Source organism: Pleurodeles waltl, chromosome 6 (assembly GCF_031143425.1).
Source record: "Pleurodeles waltl isolate 20211129_DDA chromosome 6, aPleWal1.hap1.20221129, whole genome shotgun sequence".
Lineage (NCBI taxonomy): Eukaryota > Metazoa > Chordata > Amphibia > Caudata > Salamandridae > Pleurodeles > Pleurodeles waltl.
The window spans coordinates 1,355,110,305-1,355,133,887 of NC_090445.1; positions in this window are offsets into that span (position 1 = coordinate 1,355,110,305).

A 23,583-nucleotide genomic window follows, 5' to 3' on the forward strand; every position below is an offset into this window, starting at 1 on the left:
GACCCAACCTGAGTGAGATAGACATGTAGTACACTACTGTTACAAATCAAATAAAGAAACAGAATTGGAGTATTTTGTGTAGATTTGTGTTTCTTAACTAAAGTGACTGGTCCTGTCTCTGAAGAAACAAACGAAAGGAGTGGACCCTCTCGGTAAATTTTGGTAAGTTTGAAAGGCCAATCACATTCAGGAAAAATGATTACCCATCAGGCCTCAAACATTGCATTTCATCAAAATCAAGTTTACAAATTAGTTGAACACGCTCTCTCACTCTCTGCAACCACATACATCATCAATCATCACTCACAACCACTCAGTAATATATCATCACTCATTGGTGCATTAGTTAGTAGTTACCTCTTCCAATCCCAGCACAATGGTAGGAACAAAATTGTATCTCCTCTTTGATGCAAGCAATAAATTAGTATTTGTCATTGGCAGTCTTGTAAATCAGTTAACTTTTGGGGCAGCCCTGGTAGCTGATGCAAAAAAGGATAGGCATGCAAGTAAGGCAGGCTATCTCCAATGTCCTGAAGGAAATGTGGAGGCTTGTTCACTGCATACTGTTCCGAATACAATGTGAGCATACATGTGACTAAAAAATGGTGGGGTAGCATAAATAAGATGCAAACATAATGTTCCACTAGCTCTATCTTTTTTCTTTTTAGGGCGGAGAAAGACGTTTGACGTCCTCAAACTCGGGTTGTTAACCCATATGTCAGCTAACACACTCAATTCTGATCACTCCTCCTCCTCCTATGCTGTTTCAGGGACGCTGTAATTGTGTGGTATGAAATGTTGGTTCATTTTGATCATGGTCAATTTCCCCATATTTTGAGGTGAAGGGCTGGTCCTTCTCACTGTTACAACTGTGTCAGCTGTATCAAACACATGCTCAAGGACACACTGGCTACATGACAATCCAGATACTTTATTGCCAGCCTGCGCGCACTGGCCATTGGCACATACCAATATACCATTTGGTTTTTATCAACATAGACCTCTTTGGGATCATCCAGATGCTTCTGGAACATCTTCTCTGTTAGAAATGGGGTCTCTGGTTGCCAGTCAGTTTGTACTCTGTCCAAGCAGAGACCCTCACTCTAGTCAGGGCAATGGAGACAGTTTGTACTCTGTCCAAGCAGAGACCCTCACTCTAGTCAGGGCAATGGAGATACACATTTAAAATAACCCCTGCTCACCCCCTTGGTAGCTTGGCACAAGCAGTCAAGCTTATCTCAAAGGCAATGTGTAAAGTGTGTGTACCAACACACACAATAATACAGTGAAAACACTACAAATTAGACACCACACCAGTTTAGAGAAATATACACTATTTATCTAAATCAAACAGGACCAAAACAACAAAAATCCAACATACACAAGTCAAAATATGAAATTTTTAAATAAAAAGAGTCTTACTCCTTAGAAAACAATGGAAACGATGTTGTTTCACAAAGTACCTGGTTTGCATCAAAAATAAAGCCACACAGGCGGGCGTGCATTGAAAAAGTCAGCAATGTATTGATTCCATACGCGCAAGTGAGGCTGTCCATCGTTTCTTCTTCAGCTGGGCAGGTGATGCTTCATTTTTCTCTCCCACAAGAGAGTGATGTGTGGATTTCCAGACCGGGCACCTCAGATCTGTGTGATGGCTTGCATTGATTTTTGACGCCCAGCAATGATGCGTGAGAAATCCATACGCACGGTTTGGAAAACGGCCATGCCTGGGGTTTACATCATTATCAGCAGCTGCAAGCAGGTGTTGCATTGTTTCTCCAGCTGCAATGCATCAATCTCCCAGCCATTTTTCAGCTGAGGAAGTCTTTGATGGCCCTGAGACTTGAAAACGGGAGGCAATCTCCATCCAAGCCCTTGGAGATTCTTCACAAGCAGGAATATACCACAAAGTCCAGTCTTTGTCCCCTTTCAGGTAGAAGCAGAAACTGCAGGCCAACCCAGCAAAGCACAGTCTCTGGCAAAGGGGCATTACTCCTCCTCCAGCTCTTCAGGTCTTCTTCTTGGCAGAGGTTCCTCTTGATTCCAGAAGTAATCAAAAATAACTCTGGGGTTTTGGGTCCACTACTTATACCCCTTTCTGCCTTTGAAGTTGGCAAACTTCAAAGGAAAGTCTCTGTTGTTCACAAGACCCTGCCTTTCCCAGGCTCACACCGGGGGTTTTGAGATTGCACTGTGTGAGGGCAGGCACAGACCATTCAGGTGTAAATGTCCACTTCTCCCTCAACTGTAGCCCAGATTTGCTCATCAGGATATGCAGGCAACACCCCAGCTCCCTTTGTGTCACTGTCTAGAGGGGATTCACAAACAACCCAACTGTAAGGCTGACTGAGACAGGGAATACAAAAGAAGGCAGAGTCAAGGAATGGTTTAAGCAAGAAAAAGCCCACTTTCTAAAAGTAGCATTTTCAAACTGACAATATAAATTCCAACTGTACTAATCTGTGAGTTGGGAGACACCAAACTCCAGATTTCCATATGCTCCCAAAAGGGATACTGCACGTAAAACCATATTTAAAGGCAGCCCCTATGTTAACCTACGAGGGAGATAGGCCTTGCAACAGGGAAAAACAAATTTGGTAGTATCTCACTGTTAGGACATGTAAAACAAATCAGTACATGTCCCACCTTGAACATACATTGAACCCTGTACATGGGGCTACCTAGGGCCTACCTTAGGGGTGCCTTCCATGTATAAAAAGGTAAGGTTTTGGCCTGGCAAGTGGGTACACATCCCAGGTCGAATTGGCAGTTTACAACTGCACACACAGACACTGCAGTGGCAGGTCTGAGCCATGTTTACAGGGCTAGTCATGTGGGTGGCACAATCAGTGCTGCAGGCCCACTAACAGCATTTGATTTACAGGCCCTGGGCACCTCTAGTGCACTTTACTAGGGACTTACTAGTAAATCAATATGGCAATCGTGGAACAGACAATTATGCATACAATTTACACAGGGAGCACTTGCACTTTAGCACTGGTCAGCAGTGGTCAAGGGCCCAGAGTACCAAAAACAGCAAATACAGAGCCTGGCTCACAGTCAGGGAAGAACACACCAAGGATGACAGGGCCAGCACTCTCAATCGTCATTGGTGCTGCCACTTGCTCCACCTCTAGTTTCTTTTCCACTGCACTAGACTTAAAACCTGCCGTTTGAAACCAAGCCAATGCAGAAGTTGGGTCCAATTCTTCTGTTCCTTTAGTTGCGTTTTTTGTCGGCGTTCTTGTTGCTGGTTTTGGTTTAAGACTGCGCTCTCTTGAAGTTGAAGATGGCACCCCAGAATTTCTGCCTGATCGTGGGACTCCAGTAATTTCCTGTCCTTCTTCTTCTAGGTCTCCCCCTTGCTCAACAATCTCCTGCTTATATTTTAAAACATCCTCCTCAGAAAAAAGAATGAAAGTGGCCAGAATGTTTTTTTTGTACCATGGATCAAGTAGTGTGGCACAGATGTATTCTTTAGGCAAAATGATCTCATTCTGCAGCCTTGCATTTCAAGCCAAATGAGCATTAGATTATTTATTTATTGATGGATTACCTAACATCATTACAAAAATAAATGCTTTTTTGTGTTATAATTAAAAGCAACTGGAATAAAAGTGACCTGCATCAATATAATTCCTTCAATAAAAGCACATGCAGAGATCCTTTCAAATTAAAACCTGATATCACAAGAATAAAATCAAAACTTAGCGGGTAGCCAGTGTGAAAGTTGTCCTCAAACCCTCCACTGATGTTTGCCGGGGGCTCATCAATGCTGCTGCCGCTTTCATAAACCTGACGAAATGGGCTGCTACTTGCGCCGATTTCCCTCTCAGACAGGTCTCTAGGGCTCATTGGCAAGTCTGGACTTTAAGATTTGCCAAAGCGGGCGAAGCCAAAATGTTCTTAATGGTGTCAATTACTCGCAGATGCATAGCACATGGGTCAGAGTCTTTTCACTGTTGGCACAAACGCGGCATTGCCTGCTCTCCTCCTCCAAGTTCCTCGCCCATATCAATAAACCATAAAGGGAACTAGCCCGATATGCCAGCCCATAATGTGTTGTTTAATGGTTGAATTAATGGGAAGGGGTAAGTAGGGCATCAGCGAGTCTGGTTCATACACCATTGAAGCCAAACTACCATGTCCCAGGTTCTTCACTGTATGTGCATCTTGCTCTGCTGAGATTATGCTGGCTTGTTTAATCAACAATTTAGCTGCCACGGGTGCCAGAAGCCCACTTGTACATATTGTGTGCCTCTAGATCCTCCAAGGCCTGGGTGAAAAACGTATACCAGTTTCTTTTTGGCTTATTTATTAGTTTCAAAATAGAGCTTTTGAGTGTGCACTCCATCACCTGCTTGGCTTTCAAGCTGTAGGCTAAAATCTTGGCTTTTAGCAGCCACTGTTGTGAGGTTATTCCAAACTCTAGCTGGGTTTGAGTGTGTGAAGTGCAATTTGGGAGCCAGAAGAACCTCTTCAATAGCATGACAACTGTGCTCCATTTAGCCAGAGGACCATTTTGTTTCTGAAAGTCAGAGCCCCATAAGCCACAGTGAGGAGGAATTTGCCTCCTATTACCTTCAGCAGTGGCAAAAAATCCAGGGTATTCAGTTTTATTTTTTACTTTGCAGAAGGCCTTTCTAGTGAGGTGGCAACCAGCACAGTAATGTGCGCTGCCAGGTGGCCCCTATGGTCCAGCTAGAGTCCCAAATATTTATAGGAAGTTACCACCTCAACTGCCTTTCCATCAATGAACCATGCACCCTTTTTGTCAGTTTGTGTGAGATTATCTTCACCTTTTATTTTGGTTATATTCATGGACAAACAGTTTGCCTTACAGTAGCCTGTCAGTGCTGTAAATAGTTTCTGAAGGCAGATCGGAAATTGATCTAACAGGACAGTTTCTTCTGCGTACTGAAGTGATTGTATTTTGAAGCCGGCCAATTTGGGTTGAAATGCTCTCACTGATGCCAGATGGTCTGGAATGTCTGTCAAATATACGTTAAATAAAGTGGAGCCGATATGCAACCTTGCTTCAGGCTCTTGTTTGTCCTGACTTTGCTTGTGGCGGTCCATCCAGTACTATCCCTTATCTTTACCCAGATCTCCGAGTAGATGGTAATAATTACTTTTTGGCAGGCTCTGCGGATTGCCCCAGCTGCTGAGTTTCACACAAAGTTTTCCTTGAGACACAATGTCAAATGCAGTCTAGAAAGCAATGAACCACTCATAGAGGGACCTCCCCTTGGCTGACATTGCGTCCTCTATCAAATGGGTGATACTAATGAAATTATCTTCAGTATGGCTGCTTTTTTGAAATCCCATTTGGGATAGGGGTATCAATTTCCTTTATTCCGCGCAGTCTTGAAATTCTCAGTTTATTATTCTGGCATAACATTTCCCTTCAACATCCAGTAGTGCAATTAGTCAGTTGTTGCCTGGACACGCTTGAGACCCTTTTTTATGGACTGGGACCAGGAGGGCACCTCGTCATGTCTCCAGACTACTGCCCCTGAGTCAACACTCATGAAATAACAATGTCATCACTGCAGCCCATCAAGAAAGGGTCCACTTATATACTGCAACAGAGATGCCGCTTGGACCTGGTGCACCTCCTGCTCACAGTGATTTGTTGCCGACCGCTACTTGGGCTGGCGTTATTGAAGTTGTAGTCTCATGAGCCATTTGTCCAGAGTTTTCACAATCTGGCTCATATTGCCTTGTGCGACTGACTGATTTGTTTTTTACCGACTCTGGCATTACATAGGGCATTATGGGGTCCACATAGAGAAGCTTTATGTAGGTTTCCCATTGACCAGGCGGTATGTTGGGGTCGATCACCTGATGAGTCGGCTTGGAGCATTTAATGACCCATAACCAAAATTTCCTCAGGTCCCTAGATTTTGTAACCACATATGCATTGGCCCATCTCATGGGTTTTTCCTCTCTTCTTTAGCCATAGAGGGCTCTTCTGTATTCTAGGCGGATGGTGACAATCCGAGTTCACATTTCTTTGCTTTTCCCTTTATCTTTGCTCATCTCCCTCAAGAATTTCTTTAGATTATGCTTTAGGGCCATTATCTGATACTTTTTACCTGCCACCTGACTAAAGGGTGCAAATGGCTTACCGTTATCTCTTGCGACTGACAAGTTTAAGTTGTCCCTCAAGCGGCTGGCAATTGATTCCCAGATGTTTGCCATGATAGTTGCACTAGTGGCGAACTGCCCTGTATTCAAGAAAAGGTTCACAATTTCCTCTTGCATCTCTTGGTTCACCATTGAACACTTTATTTTCATAACATGCTTAAATTATTCCTGGCTGCCAATGTGCCATATCTTTTACCTAGCAGGTCGCAAGGCCCAATCTTCACAGTTTAGAATGGTGTGATCACTGGCAGGAATCACACTAAACTTAGCAACGTCCTAGAAATGCACCACCGACACCGAAATATAGTCATGGGAAGCCACTCTAGAACAAGAAATGTGTGTGTATGCCGCAGGTGAGTGTGTACTGAGCCTCCTGTTTAATACTTGCAATTTTATTGATTTAAAAAGGAGACCAAGACCACTCCCTCCTTGTCAGTTCTTTGAACTTGCCTATAAATCGCGGGTATGTCCTATATTTTACTGTCCAGCATCAGGTAGGGGGAGTCTGGTATTGTGGGCATGAGGTTTACATTAAAATCGCCCATCACAACCCATATGTCATCTGAGTGGGTGGCCAAGAGATCTTTCATGGTGGGGAGTAATGTAGCGAACATTATGGCCCTAATTACAACCCTGGCGGTCGGTGATAAAGTGGCGGTAATACCACCAACAGGCTGGCAGTAATTACCACCAAATTATGACCATGGCAGTGAGAACTCCGATAGACAGCCACTTTACACCACGGCCGCCAGGGCGGAAAAAACAGCCACCACGGTGGTAGCTGCCTACAGCCAGACGGAAGCCAATGTCTCACCCACCGTATTAAGACCCTGCAATCCACAACCTTTTCTGGGGCGGTACCAACAACATCAAAACTCTGGCGGAAACACTGCACAGAAGTGAAATGAATCACCATTGGAGACACAGGGAACGACCATGCAGCCATGGAGCCTGAGCTGCATGTCTTCCCAATGCTCTTCTACATGCTGCTCCACCACAAACACCAACGACAGTGAAGACAACGACAGTGAGTACAGCCACCTAGCACACAAGGGAAGGGGGATGAAAATGAGAGTGACACACACATGCAACACACACACACACTCCCAACACCATACAAACAATCAGCTGCAGTAATAAAACATTTATACCCCGTACCTCGGATGAAAAATGCAAGGACAACATGTGAATTTACCAAAGTGAGTGTAGTAAGATTCACACAGTATAAACTGGTATATACAAAGGTACATTTCAAGGTACACTGCCCAGTCCTCAGTGTCCGTGGGCCACAGGGCCACAGGCCAAAGTCCAAGGCCCCACTTGTCACCTACACCAACATGGAGAGATCACTGCAGGGGCATCAGTTGGAAAATAGGCAGGCACCTCAGGAGAATGGGGAAGAAGGGGCACCTCAGCTGGCAGAGGGAACAAGACCACTGGCTCTGGAGGGGACAACATGCCGTCCGCCAGTGGTGACAGCTGCTCAGTGGTGGTGTTGGTGCTGCTGCTGCTGGTGGTGGGAAGCTGCTGCCCACCACCTGCAGCATCGGACGGCTGCCCACTGGTGGTGGTGCTGTTGCTAATGCTGGTGGTGGTGGAAGGAAGCTCCTGCCTATCCCCTGCAGCCTCAGACGGCTGCCCACTGGTGGTGCTGCTGCTGCTGGTGGGGGGAAGCTCCTCCCCATCCCCTGCAGCCTCAGATGGCTGCCCACTGGTGGTGGTGGTGCTGCTGCTGCTGGTGGTGGTGGGGGAAGTTCCTGCCCATCCCCTGCAGCCTCGGATGGCTGCACAACCATGGTTGGTGGTGGGGGCTCTGTCTGAGTCCCTGCCCCTGGCTCCTTGCCCTTCCTGGCAGCAGCTGGGGCTGGCTCCTTGCCCTTCCGGGCAGAGGCTGGTGCTGGCTCCTGCCCTTTCAGGCAGCAGCTAGGGCTAGCTCCTTGCCCTTCCGGGCAGCAGCTGGGGCTGGCTCCTTGCCCTTCCGGGCAGCAGCTGGGACTGGCTCCTTGCCCTTCCGGGCAGCAGCTGGGGCTGGCTCCTTGCCCTTCCGGGCAGCAGCTGGAGCTGGCTCCTTGCCCTTCCGTGCAGCAGCTGGGGCAGGAACCCTTTCCTTGAGGCTGCCTGGTGCAGGCTCCTCAAACCTCTGCACAAGTGCCCTGGGACCTTTCCCACCACAAGTGGGTGTGGAGATCACTGGGCCAGTGGACTCAAGCTAGATATGAAAGATGGGGAAGAGGGGTAGGGAAGAGTTCAATGGTGGACAGGAAAAGCTTCTTATGGACAATGAGGCGGGAAGAGGGAGAAGGTTTGGGAGTGAGGAAGAGGGAGTGGTTGTAGGAGGTGTCTGCTGATTTTGGGTGCAGGTGCATGGGCTGGATGCTGGTTTGAGGTGGATGGCTGTTGGGTGTCTGAGTGTTTGCGTTTTTGTACTTTAGGATGGGGGGACAGACACAGTGGGAGAGGACATGGGGGGACTTGTGCATGGCTGTTGTGAAGGTGTCTGCCGGTGAGGTGTGTGTTCTGCTAGGTGTGGAGGTGATACTGGTAGTGGATGAGGATGTAGTGCATGTAGGTGTGAGTGTAGACGCAACTGGGAAGGAGGTGGAAGAGGAGGAGGAGGGGGAGACAGTAGATATTGTGGATGTTGAGATGTCTGCATCTGGATGGTGTTTGTGTGAGTTCCTGTGGGATGATGTGTGGTGCTTGTGTTTGCCTGTGCCACTCTTGTGTGTTGTCTTGTGTACATGCTTGTCTGTCTGTGTGCTTGGGATAGGTTGGGGTTGTGGGGAATGTGATTGGGAAGAGGAAGTTGGAGGGGAGAGGGTGGAAACAGGGACAATGGCTGCCATCAGAGAGGAGGCCAGAGCCTTGATCGATCTCTGTTGGGCCGTCAAGCCAGTGTGAATGCCCTGCAGAAATGCATTAGTTTGTTGCATTTGGGGTGCCAGCCCCTGGATAGCATTCACAATGGTTGACTGCCCTACAGAGATGGATCTCAGGAGGTCTACAGCCTCCTCACTCAGGGCAGCAGGGCTCACTAGGGCAGGGCCTGAAGTGCCTGGGGCGAAGAAGATACCCACCCTCCTTGGTGAGCGGGCACGGGCAACTAGATTAGGGGCTGATGGAAGGGTGGTGCTGCTACGGGGGATGGCGGCTGTACCTGTAGCTGGGGTGGGCACAGAGGTGTCCACCACCACCAGGGAGCTTCCATTGGAGAAGGTATCAGGGTCTGAACTGTCCCCTCCAGTCTCCGCCGTGGAGATCTCCTCGCCCTCCGTCCCACTGGTGCCCTCTCTGTCGGTGGACTCTGCCTCCTGGGTCCTGTGGGATGCAGCTCTCTCCGTCGGCGGTGCCTGTGCTCCTCCGCCAGATGATGCTAAGGCACAGAAGGACAGGGTGACAAAACAAAAAGTGGGGGGAGAGACAAAGGATACACCTGGTCAATGGCTGCCCCAACACCACTGTTGGCATACACACCACTCTTACACACAGGGAACAGCCCTACACAATATGCATTGCTAGTTATTGCTAGTTATTTTGCTAGCCACCAAGGCATGGGGAGGGGCATACACCGCCAAATGCAGCGCACCTGAGGCCCACGCAGACCTGACCAGTTGTGGATGCCTATGAGCGAGGTAGCAGGATTATCCATTCAGGACCCTTGCCACCAGGGGGCCTACTCTGCAATGTCAGGCCTGGGCTAGGGCACCCACTGACACACATCCCCCATCCGGATACCACACTACCATGCGTAAGTTGTAATAATATGCACTGTACTCACCCCCTTGTGGCTGCTGGGATGACCTCAAGTGCCCATCCAGCTCAGGATAGGCCACTGCCAGTATGCGGGCCCTCAGTGGGGTTAGGGTTTGACAGGCACCCCTTCCTCGTTGGGAGGCCGTCCCCAGCTGGACCTTCACCATTTTCCGTACCCAGCGTCTCAGGTCCTCCCACCGTTTCCCACAGTGGGTGCTCCGCCAGCCGTAGACACCCAGGGTCGCATGTCCTTGGCGATGGAACGCCATATACTCTTCCTTTGATGGGTGATGACCTGCAGAGGGAATACACACAGGACAATAGTATCAGTCAGACAGTCCTGCCTGTTACACTTATGGCCCACCACACCCCTTCTCATCACCATTTGCACACATATGGCCAGCACACAACCAATACGCAGCCCAGAGGACATCCACCCACCCCCCTTACACGAGGCCTCCACACACACCACTCCATGCATTCATGCCACATGCATCGTGCTCACAGTGTACTCACCTGTTGGTCTGGAGGCCCATACAGGAGTTCCTACTGGGGTAGGACCCCATCCACCAGTCGCTCCAACTCCCCTCAGGTGAAGGCAGGAATGTCACAGCCAATGTTCTCAATAGTGCTGACCAGAGTGTTGTCTGCCTTGATTAAACACATGTGCAGCTACATTGTATTTCCCCTGGTGGAGGATTTGGCCATAGTGAAGGCTGACTTCTATGCCATGGGACATATTCCCAACATAATTGGGGCAATTGATGGAACTGATATTGCATTTGTGTCCCCTGTCGAAATGACCAGGTGTAGTGAAATCGTAAGAGTTTTTACTCCATGAATGTACGAATGGTGTGCTTGGCGGACCAGTACTTCTACCATGTCAATGCTAAGTATCCTGGGTCGGTGCATGATGGCTTTATCCTGAGGAATAGCGGCATCCCTAATGTGATGGTCCTACTACAGAGGCACAGGGGGGCATATTTATACTCTGGTTGCGCCGGAATTGCGTCGTTTTTTTTTACGCAAATCCGACGCAAAACTAACTCCATATTTATACTTTGGCGTTAGACCCGTCTAGCGCCAAAGATATTGGAGTTTGCGTCATTTTTTAGCGTGGACACCTTCCTTGCGTTAATGATATGCAAGGTAGGCGTTCCCGTCTAAAAAATGACTCCGAGGCATGTGCGCCGTATTTATACTCCCGGGCAAAAATGACTCCCGGGAGTGGGCGGGTCAAAAAAAATGACGTCCAGCCGCTTTAGCGTCATTTTTTTGCGCCTGGTCAGGGCAGGCGTTAAGGGACCTGTGGGCTCGGAAGGAGCCCAGAGGTGCCCTCCCATGCCCCCAGGGACACCCCCTGCCACCCTTGCCCACCCCAGGAGGACACCCAAGGATAGAGGGACCCATCCCATGGAACTTAAGGTAAGTTCAGGTAAGTATATTTTTATTTTTTTTGTGGCATAGGGGGCCTGATTTGTGCCCCCCTACATGCCACTATGCCCAATGGCCATGCCCAGGGGACACAAGTCCCCTGGGCATGGCCATTGGGCAAGGGGGCATGACTCCTGTCTTTGCTAAGACAGGAGTCATGTCAATGGAGGGTGGGAGTAAAAAAAAAATGGCGCAAATTGGGTTGAGGCAGATTTTTTGCCTCAGACCGACTTGTCCCATTTTTTGACGCCCAAGCTCCATTTTCCCCTACGCCGGCGCTGCCTGGTGTAAGTCATTTTTTTTTACGCACACCAGGCAGCTCCGCCGGCTAACATCATTCCATAAATAAGGCACCCGCATGGCGCTTTGGAATGGCGTTAGCCGGCGTTACATTTTTTGACGCACAACTGCGTTGGCGCAGTTGTGCGCCAAAAAGTATAAATACGGCCCAAGGTGTGGCTAATAGGTGAGCCCTGGTTCCCACCCAGTAGGTGTTGGTGTATGGGCATGTTATGGGCCAAATGGGATAGTGTGTGGCTAAATGGTGTCCCTCAATATTTGCAGGTGACTCTGGTTACCCCAACTTATCATGGCTACTGACCCCTGTGAGGAATGCCAGGACAAGGGCAGAAGAACGTTACAATGAGGCACATGGGCGAACTAGGAGGGTGATCGAGCGGACCTTCGGCCTCCTGAAGGCCAGGTTCAGGTGCCTCCATATGACAGGTGGATCCCTATTCTACTCACCAAAGAAGGTGTGCCAGATCATCGTGGCCTGCTGTATGCTTCATAACTTGGCTTTGCGATGAAAGGTGCCTTTTTTTCAGGAGGATGGTCCAGGTGGTGTTGTTGCAGCTGTGGAGCATGTGGACAGTGAAGACGAGGAAGCAGGGGAAGAAGACATGCACAACAGGGACTCAGTGATCCAGCAATATTTCCAGTGAGACACAGGTAAGAATACAAACCTGCCTTCTACATGTACTTTAACACTACTACCTCTCTACTGTGTGTCGTTTTCACCCAGTATATGGTCACTGAGTTGTCACTTTCCCTTACGATTTCACAGATGTGGGTCCCACTGTATGACATCTGCTTAGATTCCTCATGGACTAGAGCTGTGTGACATAGGTATGTTGACATTAAACTTGAAAGAGCATTTTGTCACTGTAATTGCTAATACACTATTTAGAAATCACAGACAGACTCCAGATTGTTTTGTGCTTTAAGTGTATTTATTTAAGTGCTCAATATTGGAGGGGGTAGTGAAATGGTGAGGGGTGATGGCGGAGGAATGTCCATGGCAGAGTCCAGTCTATTAGTCTCACAGGTGCATTGCCCATATGGGCATAGGAAGTGGAGCTGGGGCAGTTTCAGTATGGACAGGGTGACAAAGTGGGACAGTAGGATGACAATCGGGGTGGTCTCATTTCTTGGCGGGAGTCTTGGCATTGTGCTCTGTCTTTGTCCTGGATCTCAGGGACCGTTTGCGGGGTGGTTCTCCCTCTGCAGGGGGTGGGGTGCTGGTGTGGTGGTCCTGTGGCGGGGCGACCTGTCCATTAGCGCCGGCGGAGGTGGTGGGCAGTTCATCGTCCATGCTAGTGTCAGGGGCCCATTGTAGTGCCATAGTGTCCCTCCTGGTGTTCACAAGTTCCTTCAGCACCCCTATGATGGTGCCCAGGGTGGAGCTGATGGTTCTGAGTTCCTCCCTGAAGCCCATATACTGTTCCTCCTGCAGGCGCTGGGTCTCCTGAAACTTGGCCAGTACCGTTGCCATCGTCTCTTGTGAGTGGCGGTAGGCTCCCATGATGGAGGAGAGGGCCTCGCGGGAGAGTGGGTTCACTTGGCCTGTCTGCCCCCTGTCGCACAGCAGCCCTCCCAGTTCCACTGTGTTCCTGGGCCTCCGTCCCCTGGACTGTGTGCCCACTACCACTGCCCCCAGGTCCCTGTTGTTGTTGGGGTGGTGGGTTATCTTGGGTTCCCTGTAGTGGTGAACACACTGCTGATTGACGTGTCCTGGGGACGGAGGTATGGGCCCTCTGGGAGGGTGCTGTGTTGGTGTTTCCAGAGGGGGGAAGGTCTGTAGTGGCCTGTGACTGGGTGATGGGAACCGACTGTCCCGAGGTCCCCGATGATCCGGGCTGGACATCTAGATCCAGTTGGACAGAGGTGCTGTCATCACTGTGGGACTCTTCTGTTTGTAGTGTGGACATGTGTGGACCCTCCTGTCCGGTGACGTTGGGTAGGGGTCCTGCAGCGGTATAAAAGGATGTTTATTACGTCTGTGTGTGTCATGGTGTGCAATGGGTGGGTGACTGTGTACCCCAGTGCTTGCATTCCTATGTGAGACCTTGTGTGAGGATGGTTTAGGGGGTTGTATGGGTATGTGCAGTGGGTATGCTTTAGTGATGGGTGTCCATGCTTTGTTTTTGAATGCAGGGCTTGGTGTTGGGATGGGTGGTTTGTGATGTTGGGACATATGTGAGGAGTTGGCGTGCTGGGGGTGAGGGTGGGGGTATGTGGTAGCATGCAGGTAGGGTGGGGGTTGTAATAGTTAAGATTTGACTTACCAGAGTCCATTCCTCCACCTACTCCAGCGAGGCCCTCAGGATGCAGAATCTCCAAGACCCGCTCCTCCCATGTTGTTAGTTGTAGGGGAGGAGGGGGGGTCCGCCGCCAGTCCGCTGAGCCGCCAGGTCGTGTCTTGAGACCACGGAACGCACCTTCCCCCGTAGGTCGTTCCACCGCTTCCTGATGTCCTCCCGATTTCTTGGGTGCTGTCCCACTGCGTTGACTCTGTCCACTATTCTTCGCCATAGCTTCATCTTCCTTGCAATGGAGGTGTGCTGCACCTGTGCTCCGAATAGCTGAGGCTCTACCCGGACGATTTCCTCCACCATGACCCTGAGCTCCTCTTCCGAGAACCTGGGGTGTCTTTGCCGTGCCAAGGGGTGGTGTAGGTGATGTGTGGGGTGGTGTTTGTGGTGATACGTGTGGTGATATGTAGTGGTGTGTTGTGTGAGGTGCATGGAAGTTGTATGGGTGATGGTGTTATGTGCCTGTGGATGCTGTTGTTCTTGCTGGTGCTCTCTCTCTGGCCTTCTTTCTGAATTTTTTGTCGTGGGGATTTGTGGGTTTGTGGGTGTGTGTTTTATATTGTATTGGGTGTGTGAGTGGTGTGTGTATGTGTATCAGGTGTGTGTATTTTGAATTGTCCAATGTGTTTGTGTTTTGTAAATGTGTGTGTATTTTAAGCCTGGCGGTGTGTACCGCCAATGGAATACCGTGGTTGAAAGACTGCCGCGTGGATTCGTGTGTCGTGATAGTGTGGGTGTATTTCTGTTGGCGTGACGGTGGAGGTTTCGTTTTTGCCAGTTTATCACTGACCTTTGGTGTGGCGGACTTGTGTGGGTGTCTGAATTTTGGCGGATTTCGAAATGTGGGTCATAATAGCTGTGGCGGAATTCCGTGGCTGCGGCGGTGTGTTGGCGGTCTTCTGCGCGGCGGTAAGAGGCTTTTACCGCCAATGTTGTAATGACCGCCTTAGTCACATTTTTGGAAGTCACAAATTTCCAGTGGGGTGATGCTGAGGGTTGCAGCCAGTGAAAGTTCACCAAAGCCGTATACCCCTTTTGTGAAGGACTGCTAGACAGGAGTGCATGCTGCAGAGGATAATGTAGTGGTTGCTGCTGTGAAGTCGGGCCAGTCAGAGAGGCGGCTTTGACAGACAGACAAGCAGATTGGTCTGGGTCTCCTCTCGATCTTCAGAGCAGTTTTTTAGGCAAAACATTTCTCAGTTCCATATCTTACTGCCAACAACATCCTGTCATATGAACCAGAACAGGCTGCAGGCACCAAATGGTTAGGACAGGAAAATGCCTACTTTCTAAAAATGGCATTTTCAAAATTGTAAATTAAAATCCGACTTTATCATTGAAGAGGGTTTTAAATGCCAATTTCTCTGGCACCAAACATGAAAGGTTTTCCTGTTTCCAATAAAAGGTTAGCACTTATTAGATAAATTAAGGCAACCCATTGTTATCCTAGGGGAGAGGTAGGTCTCACTGTAGTGGAAAAAGAATGTAGGAGTTTTTTACTATGAGGACAAGTAAAATTGAAAAGTACATGTACAACCTTGTAATTACAATGTGCTCTACCATGCAGGCTGCCTAGCCCTACCTTAGGGGCTACTAGTATGTAACAAGTATTTGCAATGCAATAGGTCTTGCATTTGCAAGAGTTAGAGCTATTGGCTTTGTAAATTTATAACTGGACATTTCTTTCCACATAAATTGGTCAACCCTGCCTCTTAAATTAGTCTTTCCTGCCACATACTTCCAGTGGACCAGCTTCTAACTAAAGCACTTCCATTTACCTTCTTCCTCTATCTGCATCCAAAATAGAAAATGTTGCCATTTAGCATCCTAATTTAAATCTGCCATGCTCACTCTAATAGAATACCACTTTCACCCCTCCACAATCAGAGTGCTGGCTGCCTAACACAATTCCCCAAAAAAGACACAAGACAGCCACAGAGGAGAAATGAACTAGAAGGGTCTCGCAAACATATCAAGAGTGTTTAAACAGTCATAGTGTAATAAGGATGTTACGTTGGCCTAACTTAGTGTCATAATTGTAATGAAGAGATAATATTAAAACAAATACAATTATCATTTAAACTTTTGTAAGAAAGTAAAACTTTTGGCATTCAGCTGTAATGCTCAAAACAACCCCTAGAGGGCACCATAACTGAATATCATTTGTCTAAAACATGGTCATGTAACTATATTGTTAGCCCCTATAGAACATAACCACCTAAAAATGTAACAAGCTAAAATAATGCAGAGTAACCATATACTTAGTACTTAGAGAACAATGTTTGAGGGATAGGAGGACTAATACAACAGTATTACAAATAAGGCCTTTAAAAACATAAAAAATGCTTTCTAGCTACAAAGCCAAAACTCTAACCATAAGAAAACTTAAAAGACATTGCATGGTGAGAGGGGTTATTTTTGTGGAGCCCCACTAACATAGTGTGGGGACCCAGAAATGATGTAGACAGAAAGGGCACATTGAGTTCAATGCTTTCGAACGGGGTCCCTTTGTCCAAGAACTGGCACAGGCTGAGTTATGAGCAAACATTTAGTGTAAAAGTAATACCCTGCAAAGTATTATGGGGCAAGCTTCCCTGCCATGAATATATTAATATGTTAATATGATGGTAATGCTTAGAACAGCCCCTAGAGGACACCATAACATTTGCAAGAAACATGGCCATGTAACAAATATAGTTAGTCCCTAGAGGGCATAACCATACACAAACAAAATGGCAATAAATAACACAAAAAATGACAATAAGTAATGCAAAGTAACCATATATATAGCCCCTACAGAACAGTGAATTTTGTGTTTTCAAGGGTGTTAGAAATGGGGTCTCTGGTTGGCAGTCCATATGCACTCCAAGCAGGAATCCTTACTCTTGTCAGGGGGAGGGAGATATAAACCGAGGAAAACCCATGCTCACCCCCTTGGTAGCTTGGCACAAGCAGTCAGGCTTATCTCAAAGGCAATGTGTCAAGTATTTGTACCAACACACACAGTAATACAGTGAAAACACCACAAAAAGGACACAACACCAGTTTAAAACAATAGCTAATATTTACCTAATCAAACAAGAGCAAAATGACAGATATCCAACACACATAAGCAAAGGTATGAACAAAGGTAAATTAAAAAGAGTCTTACTCCATAGAAATCAATGGATGTGTTGCTTTTACACAAAGTACCTGGTTTGTCTAAAACAATAAAGCCACACGGGTGAGCTGTGCACTGTTTCTTCTCAGGTTGGTTAGGGGTGGCGTCATTTTTGTCTCCCACAGAAGAGCAGTGCATCATTTTCTGGACAGGCAAACTTGGGTCCACGCAGAGTACAGTGATTTTGACACACAGCTATGATGCATGCAAAATTCAGGCGCATATTGGTGAATAGCCGTGCTGCGTAGGTGATGCATCAATTTTGGCAGCCGCATATGGGTTTTGTGTTGCTTTCCCAGATGCAATGCAGGTGGTGCATTGATTTTTCAGCTGCGAATCAGGTGATGCGGGAATTTCAGTCTTGGTTCCACCAGCTTCTCCTTTCAAGGGCCCAGGGACTGGAAAAGGCACCACTTGTTAGGGTAGGAGTCTCAGCAAGAGAGTCCAGGTGCTGGCAGAGGAAGTCTTTGATGACCCTAAGACTTCTGAACAGGGGGCTAGCTCAGTCCAAGCTCTTGGGGACACTTCACAAGCAGGAAAACACAGCAAAGTCCAGTCTTTGTACTCTCTAAGGCAGAAGCAGCAACTGCAGGCCAACCAAGCAAAGCACACTCACAGGCAAATGGGCAGTACTCCTCCTCCAGCTCATCAGCTGTTCTCCTTGGCAAAGGTTTCTCTTGATCCAGAAGTAATCTACAAATCTGGGGTTTGGAGTCCACTACTTGAAGTAGGTAAACTTCAAAGGAAAGTCTCTGTTGTTCACAAGACCCTGCCTTGCCCAGGCCTGGCCTCAGACACACACTAGGGGGTTGGAGACTGCATTGTTTGAGGACAGACACATCCCTTTCAGGTGTAAGTGTCAGCTCCTCCCTCCCCACTCTAGCCCAAGAGACTCATCTGGGTACGCAGACTACACCCCAGCTCCCTTTGTGTCACTGTCTAGAGGGAATTCAGAAACAGCCCAACTGTCAGTCTGACCCAGATGTGTATTCACAAGCAGGCAGGGGCACAGAATGGTTTAGCAAGAAAACGCTCATTTTCTGAAAGTGGCATTTTCAAACTAAGGTCCATATTTATACTTTTTGATGCAAAACTGCGCTAACGCAGTTTTACATCAAAAAATGTAACGCAGGCTAACGCCATTTCTTAGTGCCACCCATGCGTCAAATTTATACTTTGATGCACGGTGGCGCTAAGAACTGGTTAGAATATTTTTTTTTTACAGCAGCCATTGCCCCGTGTCGTAAAGCAAAATTATGTTAATGCAGGAAAAATGACCCTAATCCGTTTTGCGACATGGATAACGTCACATATCGGATATGCGCCATTTTTTCCCACAATAGCATCGAAAAGCGACACAAACGCAGCAAACAGTGCTAAGGAGCCCCAAAATGGATCCCAGAATCCAGGAGAGACCCCAGGGAGACCTCATTCTACCAGGAACCAGCCAGGAAGACACAGACAAGACCCAGGGGAGAGACAAGAAGAAAAGGAAGTGTCATTTCAGCGCAGAGGAGCATGAAATACCAGTCAGAGAGGTGACGGAGCACCAGCATCACTCTTCATCACCTCTAAATTGCCAATTGGGAGGAGAGAGGCAATTTGGCAACAAACTGTGGACAAGATAAACAGTGTGGCAGAGGTCAGGAGAACTGTCACTGAGTGTAAGAAATGCTGACATGGCTGCAAGTGCAGGACAAAGGAGAAGATGGAAAGGAACAGGAAGCCAGCACTGCAGACTGGAGGTGGGAGTCCAGCACCGCAGGGGGCCCTGGACGAGATGGAGGAGATGGTTGCAGCCATCATACCGGAGGAGATTGGAATTTCAGGGCAGGACAGTGCAGACTTTCAGGAACCAACACATATGCAGGGTAAGTTGCATGTGGGAAAAAATGCCTAAATGGCGAGTGCAAGAAGGGGGAGGTGCATACCTACTAACAATGCATGTTAGCCCTGGAAATCAGGCATTCGAAAGGGCAAAGGGGCACGGCACAGGTGCATGGGCTGTGCAGGGGCATCCAGGGGCACAGCACAACACAACACCAACAACCTTTGCATGGGGGTACACCACCATGCCAAGGCTGCTGGAAAGGCAAAGCCTAGGGTAGAATGTAAAACTGGGCTGCTGTCATAGGATAGCTGATATTGTCAGAATGTAAACTAGGGGACAGTGCCCAGTGTCAGGCCATTGCCTCAAGCGCCATTTACCATTGACATTTGACACTACTACCTGTGCTGTGTGTGCTGCTCAATTAGGAAATGGCAGATAGGTGCCCATAGCACAAACACACTCAAAATGGGGGTTCTGGATGACTACGTGATCAATCTCCTTCAATTCCTATCCAACTGCAACTCCTGTCAAATGCTCCTGTCCATAGGCTCAATAAACATCAGGCACTGTCACTTACCTTAAGAAGTACACAGCAGTAATCTCATACCCATGCTGCCCATTCTAGGGTCTACCCCATGCCTGTGTTACAATAGCTGCAATGCCACCTTTCAACATCTCAACTGTTATACTGCTAAGACAACAGTATTGAGGGGAGGACATATGTGTGTAGCTAGTGAAACACACCTGCACAGTCATAAGAGGAAATGGAACTCTGCCAGGGCCATCAGTGCAATGCAATTTAGCACACATACGCAAACATCAACATGACAAACTACCAATGTTGACACCTGTATCGAGTCATGCCAGTACAATACATGGTATGTTCTAGGTCTCAGCAACGTATAGGTGTATGTGAAATATCAGACTGGGTCAGGTCCATATTGTTATGTGTGGTGCATGTGGCATCAGAACACCAACAAGCATTGCAAGGCCTCACCATGCTAATGGTAGCAGAGGGAGGGTTGAGTAGGACAAGAAGGTGGCAAGACACAATTTGTACAGAACCTACACCTAGAGGATGTGATGCAGACAATTTCCAAAACTGCCCACACCACATGTGACATGCAGGTGGGGCATAGGCCTGTGAGAATGCAAATATTAATGACAGGAACAATGAACAGTAACCCAGATTACAATGTTCCACTAATAGGAAGTCAGTGATGTCACATTACAACTACCACAACAAAGACACACTAATTGTACAATATCTCATAGCAGAGGATGATGGCTCTCCTGTGGATCTTCCTGTCCCGGACTACTCTGATGAAATGGATGACGAGCTGACAACCATCAGCTAGGAAACCCTCTAAGATGTCCTGGGAACCCTCCAGACCCCACCTCCAGTCAAAATGAGGAGCACAGAAGGAGCAGCCATGCCAGAGGACCAACCCACCACCCAAATAGTATGACCTGCCAGCTCAAATACAGTTGAGGACTCTGATGACACTGGGACCACCTTTTGAGAGGGCAGTTGTGGGAGTACAGCGGGAGCTGGCCAAGGAGGTGCAGGTGGGGATGTAAAATATGGCAGCCAGCCTTGAGGGGATGCACATGTGCATGATGACATCCGCAGAACAGTCAGCAGCCATGCAAGTCACACAATCACTACTGCAAGGAGTCCAACAGTGTGTGAGGGACCTCACCACTTCTGTGAGGGAGTTGCCACAACACCTGGCCTCCCAAACCTTTCACTGTATCAATGACAACAATCAGGACTCCCTCAGGGCATACATGGCTGCCTACCACAGGGATGTTGCTGCCATACTCAATCAGCAGCTCCTCCTTGCTGAAGCTACACCCTTAATAGTTCCACAGTTGGCAGTTACTGGGAATTCAAAGTCCACTTCTCCAAACACTAAAGTGTGTGTTGCCCCCTCAAACCCATCACCACCACCACCAAGAGCAAAGGAGACGACAAACACATCAGAGGAAGAAGATGTGGAACAGATCACCTTCACCTGTAGGAGTACCCGGTACCACCAGCCCATGTCACTTGGGCACTGTTTTTCCTTTGTTCTGTGCTTGACAACATGCCAGTCTTGCTACAGTTAGTAACATGCGCTCTTATCCGACACACTGTTAACCTTACCACTATGGACTGCAATTGTCTCTCACTACTCCACTGGCAATTCATGTTCCTCTTCACTGAATGACACTTCATCTCAGCATGTCCAAATACATGTCCCTCAACATTGCACTTGTGTTGCGTCACAATAGAATGTGTCACACCAATGGACTTACAAACCTGGACTATGTAAATATTGCACTACAGCACTTTAAAATAAACAGCACCTGCACAACCACTTTGTCTCTGTGTAATGTGACACATCTACTGTGCTGGAGATTTGTAATGCATGTAACATGTCAATGGCCACAGAATGTCAATACAAGAGTGTAGAAAGAATATGGGCTGATATCTATGCACAAGGGTCTGGATTTCAAAAGCATTTGTGCTGCTTGTGGCTCTTTTCTGAAGTTAAAGCACCACAAACAGTCAAATGCTGTGTAATTTTTTTTATGTCAGGCCCAAGGGATCTACCAGATTAAACTCAATGCTGGCCACATCCCCTACAAGACAATCATTGTTTATGTGACATTTGACTCTAATCATAAATCCCACAACCACAACATACAGCAAGAATGGCTGTGTATGAGTGTTTGGACAATAACGTCACCTGGGAGTACAATCTAAACTCATAGGCGTGAATTTTGTATACTTAACCTCATAAGATTTTGACACCACTCATTTTATCAGGGTTCACATGAACATCAGGCTGCAGGCAGACGTCCCACAGTGCCCATGATTCCAGCAAAGGACCCAAACGATGACAGCTTTAAAAGCACACCTACCTGTCCAATACATGGGAACCATAATCACCTTGAGTGGTGGGTACAATGGATAGCAGATACAGAGAGAAGTAGCTTTGTTGTAGCTCCCAGTGTGACAGCTCATTTGGAAGTGGGAAGACACATGTCAAGAATGGGATGTGGATGCAGGACGGAATACACAGGCAAACACAAATTTGCCACTGTACACTCATGCAAAGGCCCAGATCCTCAAGCATATGACACATACCGTAAAGGAGTGCCCAAAACTTTTTTATATATGTACTAAAAACTTGCACAACTTCATGCTCAGAAATAGTTTTTGGCCATGCCAGATGGTAACTGCAATAGCAATAGTCCTGGCAATTGTGCCCAAGAAAACAATTTAATAGGCGCCTGCGACTTACTGATAGGATATGAACGCCTAATCCTAAATACCACTAGAAGACCCTGTTTTGTGATTGTGCAACCTGATAGCATAATGGGCCATTTGGGTTTGTCCATGTGAATGAATATTTGTCTTGACGTAAACACAAAAATTCAATAAACTTAGATATTAGTGAAAGTTATCAAGAGCTTGGTACATATGTCCCTGAATAAGAGTAGGACATGGCTCAATGAAACTGTGGATTCATTGTTACCATGTATTACCATGTGTAATACATCACATTACTGGTACACTAACAGTTTGTTCAACTTGCATTTAGCATGGCCACAAACATTGCATGTAGCATATCACAATATCTGCTACTGTCACTCAGGAGCATTCAACTGTACACATTTGTCACTGTGATACTCACCAACAAGGCCACCAATCACCACACCCACGTAGTCCAGCAGGTCCTGCTCTCGAGCCACCAGGTCAGCCCAGCGATGCTTAAGCTGGTGCTCGTTCCAGTAGGTGTTAAATATTTTTCTTAGGTGGAACAGCACCTTTGACCAATGCAGCCGTCTTGCCTCCGTGTGATACCCCTATATCACATGGCCTCCTGCCTCCAACATCATGGGAAGGAAGTGGTGCACCAGCCACACAAATTCCCTAAGCTCCTTTTCAGCCATGCACCCCAGCCTTCCCCTCCCGACATGGTACAATACACAATGTATGACATTAAAATGAGAAAAAAAGGAAAAGGAGGTAGAAAAAAGTAAACTTACAAACCCCAAATGAAAGACCCAAACTACCCCAACTAATCTTACCCACAAACAGACCCCCAACAGTACAAATACAAATCTGGCAACAATAAAAGATACAAAAACATTTACACAGGTACAAAATACAGTTACGTAACACAAAAAGACAAAAAATAGACCACACAAGAGATTAAATACACAATCCACAAGAGAGCAAGACCAACACACAGCCACACACCGTCTAAAAAAATCACAGACTGCAAAGTGAAAGTGAAAGTACACCCACTGTATGATTTCTGTAAACAGGATATCCTATTACATCACTTCCTGTCCCGTTTTCCATCTTGCTTGTACATTTTTGACGCTTAAAGTAGTTTGCATCAATATTTGTGACGAATAAGCTACATAAGGGTCATAATCCCACGCATTCATGGAAAAATACATTTTCTATGGATATCCACATGCCTGGTGTGCACTGGTGGAATTAATGCTATGGATCCATTGATGTATCTTCGTGAGTTTGCTTAATTTTTCAATGCATTTGCATCACATTTTCTGATTCAAACTGTGTTTGGGTCATTTTTCATATTTTAACATGCATGCAGCCTATATTTAGACAAGGATAGAATGGTAAGGCCTGCAGT